This window comes from Hyperolius riggenbachi, chromosome 2, assembly GCF_040937935.1.
Source record: "Hyperolius riggenbachi isolate aHypRig1 chromosome 2, aHypRig1.pri, whole genome shotgun sequence".
In the NCBI taxonomy this organism is placed as follows: domain Eukaryota; kingdom Metazoa; phylum Chordata; class Amphibia; order Anura; family Hyperoliidae; genus Hyperolius; species Hyperolius riggenbachi.
Window position 1 is genome coordinate 267,842,435 of NC_090647.1, and position 18,513 is coordinate 267,860,947.

At 39.0% G+C, this 18,513-nt stretch overlaps 1 protein-coding gene and 15 non-coding genes across 23 annotated transcripts in view; all 16 read right to left on the reverse strand.

Annotated features, from left to right (window-relative positions):
- TEX14 (testis expressed 14, intercellular bridge forming factor) overlaps window positions 1–18,513 on the reverse strand; it is a 477,154-nt gene that overhangs the window by 281,388 nt on the left and 177,253 nt on the right. The window lies entirely within an intron of this gene.
- LOC137554861 (small nucleolar RNA U3) lies at window positions 864–1,079 on the reverse strand. The gene has a single exon (XR_011027577.1). It is a non-coding gene; the product is annotated as a small nucleolar RNA U3 (small nucleolar RNA).
- LOC137554854 (small nucleolar RNA U3) lies at window positions 1,954–2,169 on the reverse strand. Its single transcript, XR_011027570.1, has one exon. It is a non-coding gene; the product is annotated as a small nucleolar RNA U3 (small nucleolar RNA).
- Window positions 3,223–3,438, reverse strand: LOC137555011 (small nucleolar RNA U3). The gene has a single exon (XR_011027720.1). It is a non-coding gene; the product is annotated as a small nucleolar RNA U3 (small nucleolar RNA).
- LOC137554979 (small nucleolar RNA U3) lies at window positions 4,492–4,707 on the reverse strand. Its single transcript, XR_011027690.1, has one exon. It is a non-coding gene; the product is annotated as a small nucleolar RNA U3 (small nucleolar RNA).
- Window positions 5,761–5,976, reverse strand: LOC137554890 (small nucleolar RNA U3). The gene has a single exon (XR_011027605.1). It is a non-coding gene; the product is annotated as a small nucleolar RNA U3 (small nucleolar RNA).
- On the reverse strand, window positions 6,850–7,065 carry LOC137554855 (small nucleolar RNA U3). The gene has a single exon (XR_011027571.1). It is a non-coding gene; the product is annotated as a small nucleolar RNA U3 (small nucleolar RNA).
- On the reverse strand, window positions 8,118–8,333 carry LOC137554980 (small nucleolar RNA U3). Its single transcript, XR_011027691.1, has one exon. It is a non-coding gene; the product is annotated as a small nucleolar RNA U3 (small nucleolar RNA).
- Window positions 9,387–9,602, reverse strand: LOC137554982 (small nucleolar RNA U3). Its single transcript, XR_011027692.1, has one exon. It is a non-coding gene; the product is annotated as a small nucleolar RNA U3 (small nucleolar RNA).
- LOC137554871 (small nucleolar RNA U3) lies at window positions 10,477–10,692 on the reverse strand. The gene has a single exon (XR_011027587.1). It is a non-coding gene; the product is annotated as a small nucleolar RNA U3 (small nucleolar RNA).
- Window positions 11,747–11,961, reverse strand: LOC137554928 (small nucleolar RNA U3). Its single transcript, XR_011027641.1, has one exon. It is a non-coding gene; the product is annotated as a small nucleolar RNA U3 (small nucleolar RNA).
- LOC137554956 (small nucleolar RNA U3) lies at window positions 13,015–13,230 on the reverse strand. The gene has a single exon (XR_011027668.1). It is a non-coding gene; the product is annotated as a small nucleolar RNA U3 (small nucleolar RNA).
- Window positions 14,283–14,498, reverse strand: LOC137554837 (small nucleolar RNA U3). Its single transcript, XR_011027554.1, has one exon. It is a non-coding gene; the product is annotated as a small nucleolar RNA U3 (small nucleolar RNA).
- Window positions 15,536–15,751, reverse strand: LOC137554881 (small nucleolar RNA U3). The gene has a single exon (XR_011027596.1). It is a non-coding gene; the product is annotated as a small nucleolar RNA U3 (small nucleolar RNA).
- On the reverse strand, window positions 16,796–17,011 carry LOC137554856 (small nucleolar RNA U3). The gene has a single exon (XR_011027572.1). It is a non-coding gene; the product is annotated as a small nucleolar RNA U3 (small nucleolar RNA).
- Window positions 17,886–18,101, reverse strand: LOC137554869 (small nucleolar RNA U3). The gene has a single exon (XR_011027585.1). It is a non-coding gene; the product is annotated as a small nucleolar RNA U3 (small nucleolar RNA).

Genomic DNA, 18,513 nt, shown 5'->3' on the forward strand with positions numbered 1-18,513 from the left:
TACTCTGAGAGACATTTAACAGCATACAATACTCCGCTACAAATTTGCATAGGTGACATCCACTGACCAGCCAGAAAATATCCCACCTCCAGCAGGTGTTATGTAGCTCGGGATCTCTGTTTACCAGTTCACTACACTTATCCCCAGTGAAGACAGATAAGACCAGCTCATCCCATCTCATTTTCTTTTAAAATTCATTGCCCTATGGCTTGCCAACTAGACGAGAAGCCTAATTATTGAGCATCTTACCTCTCTCCTAATACCTGGAAAACGTAGCAGTGCATAAAAGTAACTACTAAAATCTGCAAGAAGAGCTCTCCAGGAGAAGCGGGAGGGTTCGGAACCCGAAGGTTTGGGGATCAGCAGCAGGCTAAACCACATTTTTTGCCTGTGCCTCAGTGGTTTGTCCGTTTGGAGGTAATGCAAAAACAAATTCAGGTGTACGGTCAACTCTCTAAAATGATTTCAGTTGGATGGAAGCTGAACAGGCACCAAAGATGGACAGATGGCCCAAACGGTGATTACTTACTAGGGTTAGGAGCTAAGTAAAAGGGATGGGTAGATTTAGCTTGTGAAACAGGATTGCAAAGCTAAAGGTAGGAATCGCAAATGGGGTTTAAGAAGAGTCAGTGTTTGAGATTAGCTGTCAATCAGATTTCAAAACAAAGCTGATAAAAAACGGTACAATCAACGCTTCCATAAAATGATTTAACGAGTTTTTCAAAAGCAACCAATTGCTAGTTCCTGACAATTTTCACAATTCAAACCTACACAGCAAACACCAGAATCTGACAATAACATGTATGCAGAAGCCCAACACTTCAATGCACAAGTCTATCAATTATTTTGTGAAGTTAAATACAATCACTCAGTTTGTGTTTTCTCCCGCCAATCATCACATAAGTGAAGACAGGAACAGTCATCAACAGCAAACAGTTACTACCAAAGTAGAACTGAACACTCAATTCATGCTCAGGAGAATCCACTTTAGCTCTTCATCGTGATTGGTGAGTTTGGACACTTTCGAGCACATTCCAACAGTCAAAAACTATAGAAATGATCCCTGAAAGTATAGTCCTTAATCTCAATTCTGACAACTCAACATCAGGAATTATCAAGCTCCTTTTCATATTAGAGTGATATTCAATACACTATGGTACTTAACAATAAAGTGTTAGGAACATCATATTCAAGCAACATGTCATTTTTTTGAAAGTTGCTACTTGAGTTTCTACATTGCAGCAAAAATCAATATAAACGCATGGTGGTACTCTGAGAGACATTTAGCAGCATACAATACTCCGCTACAAATTTGCATAGGTGACATCCACTGACCAGCCAGAAAATATCCCACCTCCAGCAGGTGTTATGTAGCTCGGGATCTCTGTTTACCAGTTCACTACACTTATCCCCAGTGAAGACAGATAAGACCAGCTCATCCCATCTCATTTTCTTTTAAAATGTATTGCCCTATGGCTTACCAACTAGACGAGAAGCCTAATTATTGAGCATCTTACCTCTCTCCTAATACCTGGAAAACGTAGCAGTGCATAAAAATAACTACTAAAATCTGCAAGAAGAGCTCTCCAGGAGAAGCGGGAGGGTTCGGAACCCGAAGGTTTGGGGATCAGCAGCAGGCTAAACCACATTTTTTAGCTTGTGAAACAGGATTGCAAAGCTAAAGGTAGGAATCGCAAATGGGGTTTAAGAAGAGTCAGTGTTTGAGATTAGCTGTTAATTTAGATTTCAAAACAAATCTGATAAAAAAATGGTACAATCAACGCTTCTATAAAATGATTTTACGAATTTTTCAAAAGCAACCAATTGCTAGTTCCTGACAAATTTCACAATTCAAACCTACACAGCAAACACCAGAATCTGACAATAACATGTATGCAGAAGCCCAACACTTCAATGCACAAATCTATACATTATTTTGTAAAGTTAAATACAATCACTCAGTTTGTGTTTTCTCCCACCAACCATCACATAAGTGAAGACAGGAACAGTCATCAACAGCAAACAGTTACTACCAAAGTAGAACTGAACACTCAATTCATGCTCAGGAGAAACCACTTTAGCTCTTCATCGTGATTGGTGAGTTTGGACACCTTCGAGCACATTCCAACAGTCAAAAACTATAGAAATGATCCCTGAAAGTATAGTCCTAAATCTCAATTCAGACAACTCAACATCAGGAATTATCAAGCTCCTTTTCATATTACAGTGATATTCAATACACTATGGTACTTAACAATAAAGTGTTAGGAACATCATATTCAAGCAACATGTCATTTTTTTTGAAAGTTGCTACTTGAGTTTCTACATTGCAGCAAAAATCAATATAAACGCATGGTGGTACTCTGAGAGACATTTAACAGCATACAATACTCCGCTACAAATTTGCATAGGTGACATCCACTGACCAGCCAGAAAATATCCCACCTCCAGCAGGCGTTATGTAGCTCGGGATCTCTGTTTACCGGTTCACTACACTTATCCCCAGTGAAGACAGATAAGACCAGCTCATCCCATCTCATTTTCTTTTAAAATTCATTGCCCTATGGCTTGCCAACTAGACGAGAAGCCTAATTATTGAGCATCTTACCTCTCTCCTAATACCTGGAAAACGTAGCAGTGCATAAAAGTAACTACTAAAATCTGCAAGAAGAGCTCTCCAGGAGAAGCGGGAGGGTTCGGAACCCGAAGGTTTGGGGATCAGCAGCAGGCTAAACCACATTTTTTGCCTGTGCCTCAGTGGTTTGTCCGTTTGGAGGTAATGCAAAAACAAATTCAGGTATACGGTCAACCCTCTAAAATGATTTCAGTTGGATGGAAGCTGAACAGGCACCAAAGATGGACAGATGGCCCAAACGGTGATTACTTACTAGGGTTAGGAGCTTAGTAAAAGGGATGGGTAGATTTAGCTTGTGAAACAGGATTGCAAAGCTAAAGGTAGGAATCGCAAATGGGGTTTAAGAAGAGTCAGTGTTTGAGATTAGCTGTCAATCAGATTTCAAAACAAAGCTGATAAAAAATGGTACAATCAACGCTTCCATAAAATGATTTTACAAATATTTCAAAAGCAACCAATTGCTAGTTCCTGACAATTTTCACAATTCAAACCTACACAGCAAACACCAGAATCTGACAATAACATGTATGCAGAAGCCCAACACTTCAATGCACACATCTATAAATTATTTTGTAAAGTTAAATACAATCACTCAGTTTGTGTTTTCTCCCACCAATCATCACATAAGTGAAGACAGGAACAGCCATCAACAGCAAACAGTTACTACCAAAATAGAACTGAACACTCAATTCATGCTCAGGAGAAACCACTTTAGCTCTTCATCGTGATTGGTGAGTTTGGACACTTTCAAGCACATTCCAACAGTCAAAAACTATAGAAACAATCCCTGAAAGTAAAATCCTAAATCTCAATTCTGACAACTCAACATCAGGAATTATCAAGCTCCTTTTCATATTAGAGTGATATTCAATACACTATGGTACTTAACAATAAAGTGTTAGGAACATCATATTCAGGCAACATGTCATTTTTTTTGAAAGTTGCTACTTGAGTTTCTACATTGCAGCAAAAATCAATATAAACGCATGGTGGTACTCTGAGAGACATTTAACAGCATACAATACTCCGCTACAAATTTGCATAGGTGACATCCACTGACCAGCCAGAAAATATCCCACCTCCAGCAGGTGTTATGTAGCTCGGGATCTCTGTTTACCAGTTCACTACACTTATGCCCAGTGAAGACAGATAAGACCAGCTCATCCCATCTCATTTTCTTTTAAAACGCATTGCCCTATGGCTTGCCAACTAGACGAGAAGCCTAATTATTGAGCATCTTACCTCTCTCCTAATACCTGGAAAACGTAGCAGTGCATAAAAGTAACTACTAAAATCTGCAAGAAGAGCTCTCCAGGAGAAGCGGGAGGGTTCGGAACCCGAAGGTTTGGGGATCAGCAGCAGGCTAAACCACATTTTTTGCCTGTGCCTCAGTGGTTTGTCCGTTTGGAGGTAATGCAAAACCAAATTGAGGTGTACGGTCAACCCTCTAAAATGATTTCAGTTGGATGGAAGCTGAACAGGCACCAAAGATGGACAGATGGCCCAAACGGTGATTACTTACTAGGGTTAGAAGCTTAGTAAAAGGGATGGGTAGATTTAGCTTGTGAAACAGGATTGCAAAGCTAAAGGTAGGAATCGCAAATGGGGTTTAAGAAGAGTCAGTGTTTGAGATTAGCTGTCAATCAGATTTCAAAACAAATCTGATAAAAAATGGTACAATCAACCCTTCCATAAAATGATTTTACGAATTTTTCAAAAGCAACCAATTGCTAGTTCCTGACAATTTTCACAATTCAAACCTACACAGCAAACACCAGAATCTGACAATAACATGTATGCAGAAGCCCAACACTTCAATGCACACATCTATAAATTATTTTGTAAAGTTAAATACAATCACTCAGTTTGTGTTTTCTCCCACCAATCATCACATAAGTGAAGACAGGAACAGCCATCAACAGCAAACAGTTACTACCAAAATAGAACTGAACACTCAATTCATGCTCAGGAGAAACCACTTTAGCTCTTCATCGTGATTGGTGAGTTTGGACACTTTCAAGCACATTCCAACAGTCAAAAACTATAGAAACAATCCCTGAAAGTATAATCCTAAATCTCAATTCTGACAACTCAACATCAGGAATTATCAAGCTCCTTTTCATATTAGAGTGATATTCAATACACTATGGTACTTAACAATAAAGTGTTAGGAACATCATATTCAGGCAACATGTCATTTTTTTTGAAAGTTGCTACTTGAGTTTCTACATTGCAGCAAAAATCAATATAAACGCATGGTGGTACTCTGAGAGACATTTAACAGCATACAATACTCCGCTACAAATTTGCATAGGTGACATCCACTGACCAGCCAGAAAATATCCCACCTCCAGCAGGCGTTATGTAGCTCGGGATCTCTGTTTACCAGTTCACTACACTTATCCCCAGTGAAGACAGATAAGACCAGCTCATCCCATCTCATTTTCTTTTAAAATTCATTGCCCTATGGCTTGCCAACTAGACGAGAAGCCGAATTATTGAGCATCTTACCTCTCTCCTAATACCTGGAAAACGTAGCAGTGCATAAAAGTAACTACTAAAATCTGCAAGAAGAGCTCTCCAGGAGAAGCGGGAGGGTTCGGAACCCGAAGGTTTGGGGATCAGCAGCAGGCTAAACCACATTTTTTGCCTGTGCCTCAGTGGTTTGTCCGTTTGGAGGTAATGCAAAAACAAATTCAGGTGTACGGTCAACTCTCTAAAATGATTTCAGTTGGATGGAAGCTGAACAGGCACCAAAGATGGACAGATGGCCCAAACGGTGATTACTTACTAGGGTTAGGAGCTTAGTAAAAGGGATGGGTAGATTTAGCTTGTGAAACAGGATTGCAAAGCTAAAGGTAGGAATCGCAAATGGGGTTTAAGAAGAGTCAGTGTTTGAGATTAGCTGTCAATCAGATTTCAAAACAAAGCTGATAAAAAATGGTACAATCAACGCTTCCATAAAATGATTTAACGAGTTTTTCAAAAGCAACCAATTGCTAGTTCCTGACAATTTTCACAATTCAAACCTACACAGCAAACACCAGAATCTGACAATAACATGTATGCAGAAGCCCAACACTTCAATGCACAAATCTAAAAATTATTTTGTAAAGTTAAATACAATCACTCAGTTTGTGTTTTCTCCCACCAACCATCACATAAGTGAAGACAGGAACAGTCATCAACAGCAAACAGTTAATACCAAAGTAGAACTGAACACTCAATTCATGCTCAGGAGAAACCACTTTAGCTCTTCATCGTGATTGGTGAGTTTGGACACCTTCGAGCACATTCCAACAGTCAAAAACTATAGAAATGATCCCTGAAAGTATAGTCCTAAATCTCAATTCAGACAACTCAACATCAGGAATTATCAAGCTCCTTTTCATATTACAGTGATATTCAATACACTATGGTACTTAACAATAAAGTGTTAGGAACATCATATTCAAGCAACATGTCATTTTTTTGAAAGTTGCTACTTGAGTTTCTACATTGCAGCAAAAATCAATATAAACGCATGGTGGTACTCTGAGAGACATTTAACAGCATACAATATTCCGCTACAAATTTGCATAGGTGACATCCACTGACCAGCCAGAAAATATCCCACCTCCAGCAGGCGTTATGTAGCTCGGGATCTCTGTTTACCAGTTCACTACACTTATCCCCAGTGAAGACAGATAAGACCAGCTCATCCCATCTCATTTTCTTTTAAAATGTATTGCCCTATGGCTTACCAACTAGACGAGAAGCCTAATTATTGAGCATCTTACCTCTCTCCTAATACCTGGAAAACGTAGCAGTGCATAAAAATAACTACTAAAATCTGCAAGAAGAGCTCTCCAGGAGAAGCGGGAGGGTTCGGAACCCGAAGGTTTGGGGATCAGCAGCAGGCTAAACCACATTTTTTAGCTTGTGAAACAGGATTGCAAAGCTAAAGGTAGGAATCGCAAATGGGGTTTAAGAAGAGTCAGTGTTTGAGATTAGCTGTTAATTTAGATTTCAAAACAAATCTGATAAAAAATGGTACAATCAACGCTTCTATAAAATGATTTTACGAATTTTTCAAAAGCAACCAATTGCTAGTTCCTGACAAATTTCACAATTCAAACCTACACAGCAAACACCAGAATCTGACAATAACATGTATGCAGAAGCCCAACACTTCAATGCACAAATCTATACATTATTTTGTAAAGTTAAATACAATCACTCAGTTTGTGTTTTCTCCCACCAACCATCACATAAGTGAAGACAGGAACAGTCATCAACAGCAAACAGTTACTACCAAAGTAGAACTGAACACTCAATTCATGCTCAGGAGAAACCACTTTAGCTCTTCATCGTGATTGGTGAGTTTGGACACCTTCGAGCACATTCCAACAGTCAAAAACTATAGAAATGATCCCTGAAAGTATAGTCCTAAATCTCAATTCAGACAACTCAACATCAGGAATTATCAAGCTCCTTTTCATATTACAGTGATATTCAATACACTATGGTACTTAACAATAAAGTGTTAGGAACATCATATTCAAGCAACATGTCATTTTTTTGAAAGTTGCTACTTGAGTTTCTACATTGCAGCAAAAATCAATATAAACGCATGGTGGTACTCTGAGAGACATTTAACAGCATACAATACTCCGCTACAAATTTGCATAGGTGACATCCACTGACCAGCCAGAAAATATCCCACCTCCAGCAGGCGTTATGTAGCTCGGGATCTCTGTTTACCGGTTCACTACACTTATCCCCAGTGAAGACAGATAAGACCAGCTCATCCCATCTCATTTTCTTTTAAAATTCATTGCCCTATGGCTTGCCAACTAGACGAGAAGCCTAATTATTGAGCATCTTACCTCTCTCCTAATACCTGGAAAACGTAGCAGTGCATAAAAGTAACTACTAAAATCTGCAAGAAGAGCTCTCCAGGAGAAGCGGGAGGGTTCGGAACCCGAAGGTTTGGGGATCAGCAGCAGGCTAAACCACATTTTTTGCCTGTGCCTCAGTGGTTTGTCCGTTTGGAGGTAATGCAAAAACAAATTCAGGTATACGGTCAACCCTCTAAAATGATTTCAGTTGGATGGAAGCTGAACAGGCACCAAAGATGGACAGATGGCCCAAACGGTGATTACTTACTAGGGTTAGGAGCTTAGTAAAAGGGATGGGTAGATTTAGCTTGTGAAACAGGATTGCAAAGCTAAAGGTAGGAATCGCAAATGGGGTTTAAGAAGAGTCAGTGTTTGAGATTAGCTGTCAATCAGATTTCAAAACAAAGCTGATAAAAAATGGTACAATCAACGCTTCCATAAAATGATTTTACAAATATTTCAAAAGCAACCAATTGCTAGTTCCTGACAATTTTCACAATTCAAACCTACACAGCAAACACCAGAATCTGACAATAACATGTATGCAGAAGCCCAACACTTCAATGCACACATCTATAAATTATTTTGTAAAGTTAAATACAATCACTCAGTTTGTGTTTTCTCCCACCAATCATCACATAAGTGAAGACAGGAACAGCCATCAACAGCAAACAGTTACTACCAAAATAGAACTGAACACTCAATTCATGCTCAGGAGAAACCACTTTAGCTCTTCATCGTGATTGGTGAGTTTGGACACTTTCAAGCACATTCCAACAGTCAAAAACTATAGAAACAATCCCTGAAAGTATAATCCTAAATCTCAATTCTGACAACTCAACATCAGGAATTATCAAGCTCCTTTTCATATTAGAGTGATATTCAATACACTATGGTACTTAACAATAAAGTGTTAGGAACATCATATTCAGGCAACATGTCATTTTTTTTGAAAGTTGCTACTTGAGTTTCTACATTGCAGCAAAAATCAATATAAACGCATGGTGGTACTCTGAGAGACATTTAACAGCATACAATACTCCGCTACAAATTTGCATAGGTGACATCCACTGACCAGCCAGAAAATATCCCACCTCCAGCAGGTGTTATGTAGCTCGGGATCTCTGTTTACCAGTTCACTACACTTATGCCCAGTGAAGACAGATAAGACCAGCTCATCCCATCTCATTTTCTTTTAAAACGCATTGCCCTATGGCTTGCCAACTAGACGAGAAGCCTAATTATTGAGCATCTTACCTCTCTCCTAATACCTGGAAAACGTAGCAGTGCATAAAAGTAACTACTAAAATCTGCAAGAAGAGCTCTCCAGGAGAAGCGGGAGGGTTCGGAACCCGAAGGTTTGGGGATCAGCAGCAGGCTAAACCACATTTTTTGCCTGTGCCTCAGTGGTTTGTCCGTTTGGAGGTAATGCAAAACCAAATTGAGGTGTACGGTCAACCCTCTAAAATGATTTCAGTTGGATGGAAGCTGAACAGGCACCAAAGATGGACAGATGGCCCAAACGGTGATTACTTACTAGGGTTAGAAGCTTAGTAAAAGGGATGGGTAGATTTAGCTTGTGAAACAGGATTGCAAAGCTAAAGGTAGGAATCGCAAATGGGGTTTAAGAAGAGTCAGTGTTTGAGATTAGCTGTCAATCAGATTTCAAAACAAATCTGATAAAAAATGGTACAATCAACCCTTCCATAAAATGATTTTACGAATTTTTCAAAAGCAACCAATTGCTAGTTCCTGACAATTTTCACAATTCAAACCTACACAGCAAACACCAGAATCTGACAATAACATGTATGCAGAAGCCCAACACTTCAATGCACACATCTATAAATTATTTTGTAAAGTTAAATACAATCACTCAGTTTGTGTTTTCTCCCACCAATCATCACATAAGTGAAGACAGGAACAGCCATCAACAGCAAACAGTTACTACCAAAATAGAACTGAACACTCAATTCATGCTCAGGAGAAACCACTTTAGCTCTTCATCGTGATTGGTGAGTTTGGACACTTTCAAGCACATTCCAACAGTCAAAAACTATAGAAACAATCCCTGAAAGTATAATCCTAAATCTCAATTCTGACAACTCAACATCAGGAATTATCAAGCTCCTTTTCATATTAGAGTGATATTCAATACACTATGGTACTTAACAATAAAGTGTTAGGAACATCATATTCAGGCAACATGTCATTTTTTTTGAAAGTTGCTACTTGAGTTTCTACATTGCAGCAAAAATCAATATAAACGCATGGTGGTACTCTGAGAGACATTTAACAGCATACAATACTCCGCTACAAATTTGCATAGGTGACATCCACTGACCAGCCAGAAAATATCCCACCTCCAGCAGGCGTTATGTAGCTCGGGATCTCTGTTTACCAGTTCACTACACTTATCCCCAGTGAAGACAGATAAGACCAGTTCATCCCATCTCATTTTCTTTTAAAATTCATTGCCCTATGGCTTGCCAACTAGACGAGAAGCCTAATTATTGAGCATCTTACCTCTCTCCTAATACCTGGAAAACGTAGCAGTGCATAAAAGTAACTACTAAAATCTGCAAGAAGAGCTCTCCAGGAGAAGCGGGAGGGTTCGGAACCCGAAGGTTTGGGGATCAGCAGCAGGCTAAACCACATTTTTTAGCTTGTGAAACAGGATTGCAAAGCTAAAGGTAGGAATCGCAAATGGGGTTTAAGAAGAGTCAGTGTTTGAGATTAGCTGTTAATTTAGATTTCAAAACAAATCTGATAAAAAATGGTACAATCAACGCTTCCATAAAATGATTTTACGAATTTTTCAAAAGCAACCAATTGCTAGTTCCTGACAATTTTCACAATTCAAACCTACACAGCAAACACCAGAATCTGACAATAACATGTATGCAGAAGCCCAACACTTCAATGCACAAATCTATAAATTATTTTGTAAAGTTAAATACAATCACTCAGTTTGTGTTTTCTCCCGCCAATCATCACATAAGTGAAGACAGGAACAGTCATCAACAGCAAACAGTTACTACCAAAGTAGAACTGAACACTCAATTCATGCTCAGGAGAAACCACTTTAGCTCTTCATCGTGATTGGTGAGTTTGGACACCTTCGAGCACATTCCAACAGTCATAAACTATAGAAATTATCCCTGAAAGTATAGTCCTAAATCTAAATTCAGACAACTCAACATCAGGAATTATCAAGCTCCTTTTCATATTAAAGTGATATTCAATACACTATGGTACTTAACAATAAAGTGTTAGGAACATCATATTCAAGCAACATGTCATTTTTTTTGAAAGTTGCTACTTGAGTTTCTACATTGCAGCAAAAATTAATATAAACGCATGGTGGTACTCTGAGAGACATTTAACAGCATACAATACTCCGCTACAAATTTGCATAGGTGACATCCACTGACCAGCCAGAAAATATCCCACCTCCAGCAGGCGTTATGTAGCTCGGGATCTCTGTTTACCAGTTCACTACACTTATCCCCAGTGAAGACAGATAAGACCAGCTCATCCCATCTCATTTTCTTTTAAAATTCATTGCCCTATGGCTTGCCAACTAGACGAGAAGCCTAATTATTGAGCATCTTACCTCTCTCCTAATACCTGGAAAACGTAGCAGTGCATAAAAGTAACTACTAAAATCTGCAAGAAGAGCTCTCCAGGAGAAGCGGGAGGGTTCGGAACCCGAAGGTTTGGGGATCAGCAGCAGGCTAAACCACATTTTTTGCCTGTGCCTCAGTGGTTTGTCCGTTTGGAGGTAATGCAAAAACAAATTCAGGTATACGGTCAACCCTCTAAAATGATTTCAGTTGGATGGAAGCTGAACAGGCACCAAAGATGGACAGATGGCCCAAACGGTGATTACTTACTAGGGTTAGGAGCTTAGTAAAAGGGATGGGTAGATTTAGCTTGTGAAACAGGATTGCAAAGCTAAAGGTAGGAATCGCAAATGGGGTTTAAGAAGAGTCAGTGTTTGAAATTAGCTGTTAATTTAGATTTCAAAACAAATCTGATAAAAAATGGTACAATCAACACTTCCATAAAATGATCTTACGAATTTTTCAAAAGAAACCAATTGCTAGTTCCTGACAATTTTCACAATTCAAACCTACACAGCAAACACCAGAATCTGACAATAACATGTATGCAGAAGCCCAACACTTCAATGCACAAATCTATAAATTCTTTTGTAAAGTTAAATACAATCACTCAGTTTGTGTATCTCCCACCAATCATCACATAAGTGAAGACAGGAACAGTCATCAACAGCAAACAGTTACTACCAAAGTAGAACTGAACACTCAATTCATGCTCAGGAGAAACCACTTTAGCTCTTCATCGTGATTGGTGAGTTTGGACACCTTCGAGCACATTCCAACAGTCAAAAACTATAGAAATGATCCCTGAAAGTATAGTCCTAAATCTCAATTCAGACAACTCAACATCAGGAATTATCAAGCTCCTTTTCATATTAAAGTGATATTCAATACACTATGGTACTTAACAATAAAGTGTTAGGAACATCATATTCAAGCAACATGTCATTTTTTTGAAAGTTGCTACTTGAGTTTCTACATTGCAGCAAAAATCAATATAAACGCATTGGTGGTACTCTGAGAGACATTTAACAGCATACAATACTCCGCTACAAATTTGCATAGGTGACATCCACTGACCAGCCAGAAAATATCCCACCTCCAGCAGGCGTTATGTAGCTCGGGATCTCTGTTTACCAGTTCACTACACTTATCCCCAGTGAAGACAGATAAGACCAGCTCATCCCATCTCATTTTCTTTTAAAATTCATTGCCCTATGGCTTGCCAACTAGACGAGAAGCCTAATTATTGAGCATCTTACCTCTCTCCTAATACCTGGAAAACGTAGCAGTGCATAAAAGTAACTACTAAAATCTGCAAGAAGAGCTCTCCAGGAGAAGCGGGAGGGTTCGGAACCCGAAGGTTTGGGGATGAGCAGCAGGCTAAACCACATTTTTTGCCTGTGCCTCAGTGGTTTGTCCGTTTGGAGGTAATGCAAAAACAAATTCAGGTGTACGGTCAACCCTCTAAAATGATTTCAGTTGGATGGAAGCTGAACAGGCACCAAAGATGGACAGATGGCCCAAACGGTGATTACTTACTAGGGTTAGGAGCTTAGTAAAAGGGATGGGTAGATTTAGCTTGTGAAACAGGATTGCAAAGCTAAAGGTAGGAATCGCAAATGGGGTTTAAGAAGAGTCAGTGTTTGAGATTAGCTGTCAATCAGATTTCAAAACAAAGCTGATAAAAAATGGTACAATCAACGCTTCCATAAAATGATTTTACAAATATTTCAAAAGCAACCAATTGCTAGTTCCTGACAATTTTCACAATTCAAACCTACACAGCAAACACCAGAATCTGACAATAACATGTATGCAGAAGCCCAACACTTCAATGCACAAGTCTATCAATTATTTTGTGAAGTTAAATACAATCACTCAGTTTGTGTTTTCTCCCACCAATCATCACATAAGTGAAGACAGGAACAGTCATCAACAGCAAACAGTTACTACCAAAGTAGAACTGAACACTCAATTCATGCTCAGGAGAATCCACTTTAGCTCTTCATCGTGATTGGTGAGTTTGGACACTTTCGAGCACATTCCAACAGTCAAAATCTATAGAACTGATCCCTGAAAGTATAGTCCTTAATCTCAATTCTGACAACTCAACATCAGGAATTATCAAGCTCCTTTTCATATTAGAGTGATATTCAATACACTATGGTACTTAACAATAAAGTGTTAGGAACATCATATTCAAGCAACATGTCATTTTTTTGAAAGTTGCTACTTGAGTTTCTACATTGCAGCAAAAATCAATATAAACGCATGGTGGTACTCTGAGAGACATTTAACAGCATACAATACTCCGCTACAAATTTGCATAGGTGACATCCACTGACCAGCCAGAAAATATCCCACCTCCAGCAGGCGTTATGTAGCTTGGGATCTCTGTTTACCAGTTCACTACACTTATCCCCAGTGAAGACAGATAAGACCAGCTCATCCCATCTCATTTTCTTTTAAAATTCATTGCCCTATGGCTTGCCAACTAGACGAGAAGCCTAATTATTGAGCATCTTACCTCTCTCCTAATACCTGGAAAACGTAGCAGTGCATAAAAGTAACTACTAAAATCTGCAAGAAGAGCTCTCCAGGAGAAGCGGGAGGGTTCGGAACCCAAAGGTTTGGGGATCAGCAGCAGGCTAAACCACATTTTTTGCCTGTGCCTCAGTGGTTTGTCCGTTTAGAGGTAATGCAAAACCAAATTCAGGTGTACGGTCAACCCTCTAAAATGATTTCAGTTGGATGGAAGCTGAACAGGCACCAAAGATGGACAGATGGCCCAAACGGTGATTACTTACTAGGGTTAGGAGCTTAGTAAAAGGGATGGGTAGATTTAGCTTGTGAAACAGGATTGCAAAGCTAAAGGTAGGAATCGCAAATGGGGTTTAAGAAGAGTCAGTGTTTGAGATTAGCTGTCAATCAGATTTCAAAACAAAGCTGATAAAAAATGGTACAATCAACGCTTCCATAAAATGATTTTACAAATATTTCTAAAGCAACCAATTGCTAGTTCCTGACAATTTTCACAATTCAAACCTACACAGCAAACACCAGAATCTGACAATAACATGTATGCAGAAGCCCAACACTTCAATGCACAAGTCTATCAATTATTTTGTGAAGTTAAATACAATCACTCAGTTTGTGTTTTCTCCCACCAATCATCACATAAGTGAAGACAGGAACAGTCATCAACAGCAAACAGTTACTACCAAAGTAGAACTGAACACTCAATTCATGCTCAGGAGAAACCACTTTAGCTCTTCATCGTGATTGGTGAGTTTGGACACTTTCGAGCACATTCCAACAGTCAAAAACTATAGAAATGATCCCTGAAAGTATAGTCCTTTATCTCAATTCTGACAACTCAACATCAGGAATTATCAAGCTCCTTTTCATATTAGAGTGATATTCAATACACTATGGTACTTAACAATAAACTGTTAGGAACATCATATTCAAGCAACATGTCATTTTTTTGAAAGTTGCTACTTGAGTTTCAACATTGCAGCAAAAATCAATATAAACGCATGGTGGTACTCTGAGAGACATTTAACAGCATACAATACTCCGCTACAAATTTGCATAGGTGACATCCACTGACCAGCCAGAAAATATCCCACCTCCAGCAGGCGCTCGGGATCTCTGTTTACCAGTTCACTACACTTATCCCCAGTGAAGACAGATAAGACCAGCTCATCCCATCTCATTTTCTTTTAAAATTCATTGCCCTATGGCTTGCCAACTAGACGAGAAGCCTAATTATTGAGCATCTTACCTCTCTCCTAATACCTGGAAAACGTAGCAGTGCATAAAAGTAACTACTAAAATCTGCAAGAAGAGCTCTCCAGGAGAAGCGGGAGGGTTCGGAACCCGAAGGTTTGGGGATCAGCAGCAGGCTAAACCACATTTTTTGCCTGTGCCTCAGTGGTTTGTCCGTTTGGAGGTAATGCAAAACCAAATTCAGGTGTACGGTCAACCCTCTAAAATGATTTCAGTTGGATGGAAGCTGAACAGGCACCAAAGATGGACAGATGGCCCAAACGGTGATTACTTACTAGGGTTAGGAGCTTAGTAAAAGGGATGGGTAGATTTAGCTTGTGAAACAGGATTGCAAAGCTAAAGGTAGGAATCGCAAATGGGGTTTAAGAAGAGGTGAGATTAGCTGTCAATCAGATTTCAAAACAAAGCTGATAAAAAATGGTACAATCAACGCTTCCATAAAATGATTTTAAGAATTTTTCAAAAGCAACCAATTGCTAGTTCCTGACAATTTTCACAATTCAAACCTACACAGCAAACACCAGAATCTGACAATAACATGTATGCAGAAGCCCAACACTTCTATGCACAAATCTATCAATTATTTTGTAAAGTTAAACACAATCACTCAGTTTGTGTTTTCTCCCGCCAATCATCACATAAGTGAAGACAGGAACAGTCATCAACAGCAAACAGTTACTACCAAAGTAGAACTGAACACTCAATTCATGCTCAGGAGAAACCACTTTAGTTCTTCATCGTGATTGGTGAGTTTGGACACTTTCAAACACATTCCAAAAGTCAAAACCTATAGAAATGATCCCTGAAAGTATAGTCCTAAATCTCAATTATGACAACTCAACATCAGGAATTATCAAGCTCCTTTTCATATTAGAGTGATATTCAATACACTATGGTACTTAACAATAAAGTGTTAGGAACATCATATTCAAGCAACATGTCATTTTTTTGAAAGTTGCTACTTGAGTTTCTACATTGCAGCAAAAATCAATATAAACGCATGGTGGTACTCTGAGAGACATTTAACAGCATACAATACTCCGCTACAAATTTGCATAGGTGACATCCACTGACCAGCCAGAAAATATCCCACCTCCAGCAGGCGCTCGGGATCTCTGTTTACCAGTTCACTACACTTATCCCCAGTGAAGACAGATAAGACCAGCTCATCCCATCTCATTTTCTTTTAAAATTCATTGCCCTATGGCTTGCCAACTAGACGAGAAGCCTAATTATTGAGCATCTTACCTCTCTCCTAATACCTGGAAAACGTAGCAGTGCATAAAAGTAACTACTAAAATCTGCAAGAAGAGCTCTCCAGGAGAAGCGGGAGGGTTCGGAACCCGAAGGTTTGGGGATCAGCAGCAGACTAAACCACATTTTTTGCCTGTGCCTCAGTGGTTTGTCCGTTTGGAGGTAATGCAAAAACAAATTCAGGTGTACGGTCAACCCTCTAAAATGATTTCAGTTGGATGGAAGCTGAACAGGCACCAAAGATGGACAGATGGCCCAAACGGTGATTACTTACGAGGGTTAGGAGCTTAGTAAAAGGGATGGGTAGATTTAGCTTGTGAAACAGGATTGCAAAGCTAAAGGTAGGAATCGCAAATGGGGTTTAAGAAGAGTCAGTGTTTGAGATTAGCTGTCAATCAGATTTCAAAACAAAGCTGATAAAAAATGGTACAATCAACGCTTCCATAAAATGATTTAACGAGTTTTTCAAAAGCAACCAATTGCTAGTTCCTGACAATTTTCACAATTCAAACCTACACAGCAAACACCAGAATCTGACAATAACATGTATGCAGAAGCCCAACACTTCAATGCACAAATCTAAAAATTATTTTGTAAAGTTAAATACAATCACTCAGTTTGTGTTTTCTCCCACCAACCATCACATAAGTGAAGACAGGAACAGTCATCAACAGCAAACAGTTACTACCAAAGTAGAACTGAACACTCAATTCATGCTCAGGAGAAACCACTTTAGCTCTTCATCGTGATTGGTGAGTTTGGACACCTTCGAGCACATTCCAACAGTCAAAAACTATAGAAATGATCCCTGAAAGTATAGTCCTAAATCTCAATTCAGACAACTCAACATCAGGAATTATCAAGCTCCTTTTCATATTACAGTGATATTCAATACACTATGGTACTTAACAATAAAGTGTTAGGAACATCATATTCAAGCAACATGTCATTTTTTTGAAAGTTGCTACTTGAGTTTCTACATTGCAGCAAAAATCAATATAAACGCATGGTGGTACTCTGAGAGACATTTAACAGCATACAATATTCCGCTACAAATTTGCATAGGTGACATCCACTGACCAGCCAGAAAATATCCCACCTCCAGCAGGCGTTATGTAGCTCGGGATCTCTGTTTACCAGTTCACTACACTTATCCCCAGTGAAGACAGATAAGACCAGTTCATCCCATCTCATTTTCTTTTAAAATTCATTGCCCTATGGCTTGCCAACTAGACGAGAAGCCTAATTATTGAGCATCTTACCTCTCTCCTAATACCTGGAAAACGTAGCAGTGCATAAAAGTAACTACTAAAATCTGCAAGAAGAGCTCTCCAGGAGAAGCGGGAGGGTTCGGAACCCGAAGGTTTGGGGATCAGCAGCAGGCTAAACCACATTTTTTAGCTTGTGAAACAGGATTGCAAAGCTAAAGGTAGGAATCGCAAATGGGGTTTAAGAAGAGTCAGTGTTTGAGATTAGCTGTTAATTTAGATTTCAAAACAAATCTGATAAAAAAATGGTACAATCAACGCTTCCATAAAATGATTTTACGAATTTTTCAAAAGCAACCAATTGCTAGTTCCTGACAATTTTCACAATTCAAACCTACACAGCAAACACCAGAATCTGACAATAACATGTATGCAGAAGCCCAACACTTCAATGCACAAATCTATAAATTATTTTGTAAAGTTAAATACAATCACTCAGTTTGTGTTTTCTCCCACCAATCATCACATAAGTGAAGACAGGAACAGTCATCAACAGCAAACAGTTACTACCAAAGTAGAACTGAACACTCAATTCATGCTCAGGAGAAACCACTTTAGCTCTTCATCGTGATTGGTGAGTTTGGACACCTTCGAGCACATTCCAACAGTCATAAACTATAGAAATTATCCCTGAAAGTATAGTCCTAAATCTAAATTCAGACAACTCAACATCAGGAATTATCAAGCTCCTTTTCATATTAAAGTGATATTCAATACACTATGGTACTTAACAATAAAGTGTTAGGAACATCATATTCAAGCAACATGTCATTTTTTTTGAAAGTTGCTACTTGAGTTTCTACAGTGCAGCAAAAATTAATATAAACGCATGGTGGTACTCTGAGAGACATTTAACAGCATACAATACTCCGCTACAAATTTGCATAGGTGACATCCACTGACCAGCCAGAAAATATCCCACCTCCAGCAGGCGTTATGTAGCTCGGGATCTCTGTTTACCAGTTCACTACACTTATCCCCAGTGAAGACAGATAAGACCAGCTCATCCCATCTCATTTTCTTTTAAAATTCATTGCCCTATGGCTTGCCAACTAGAC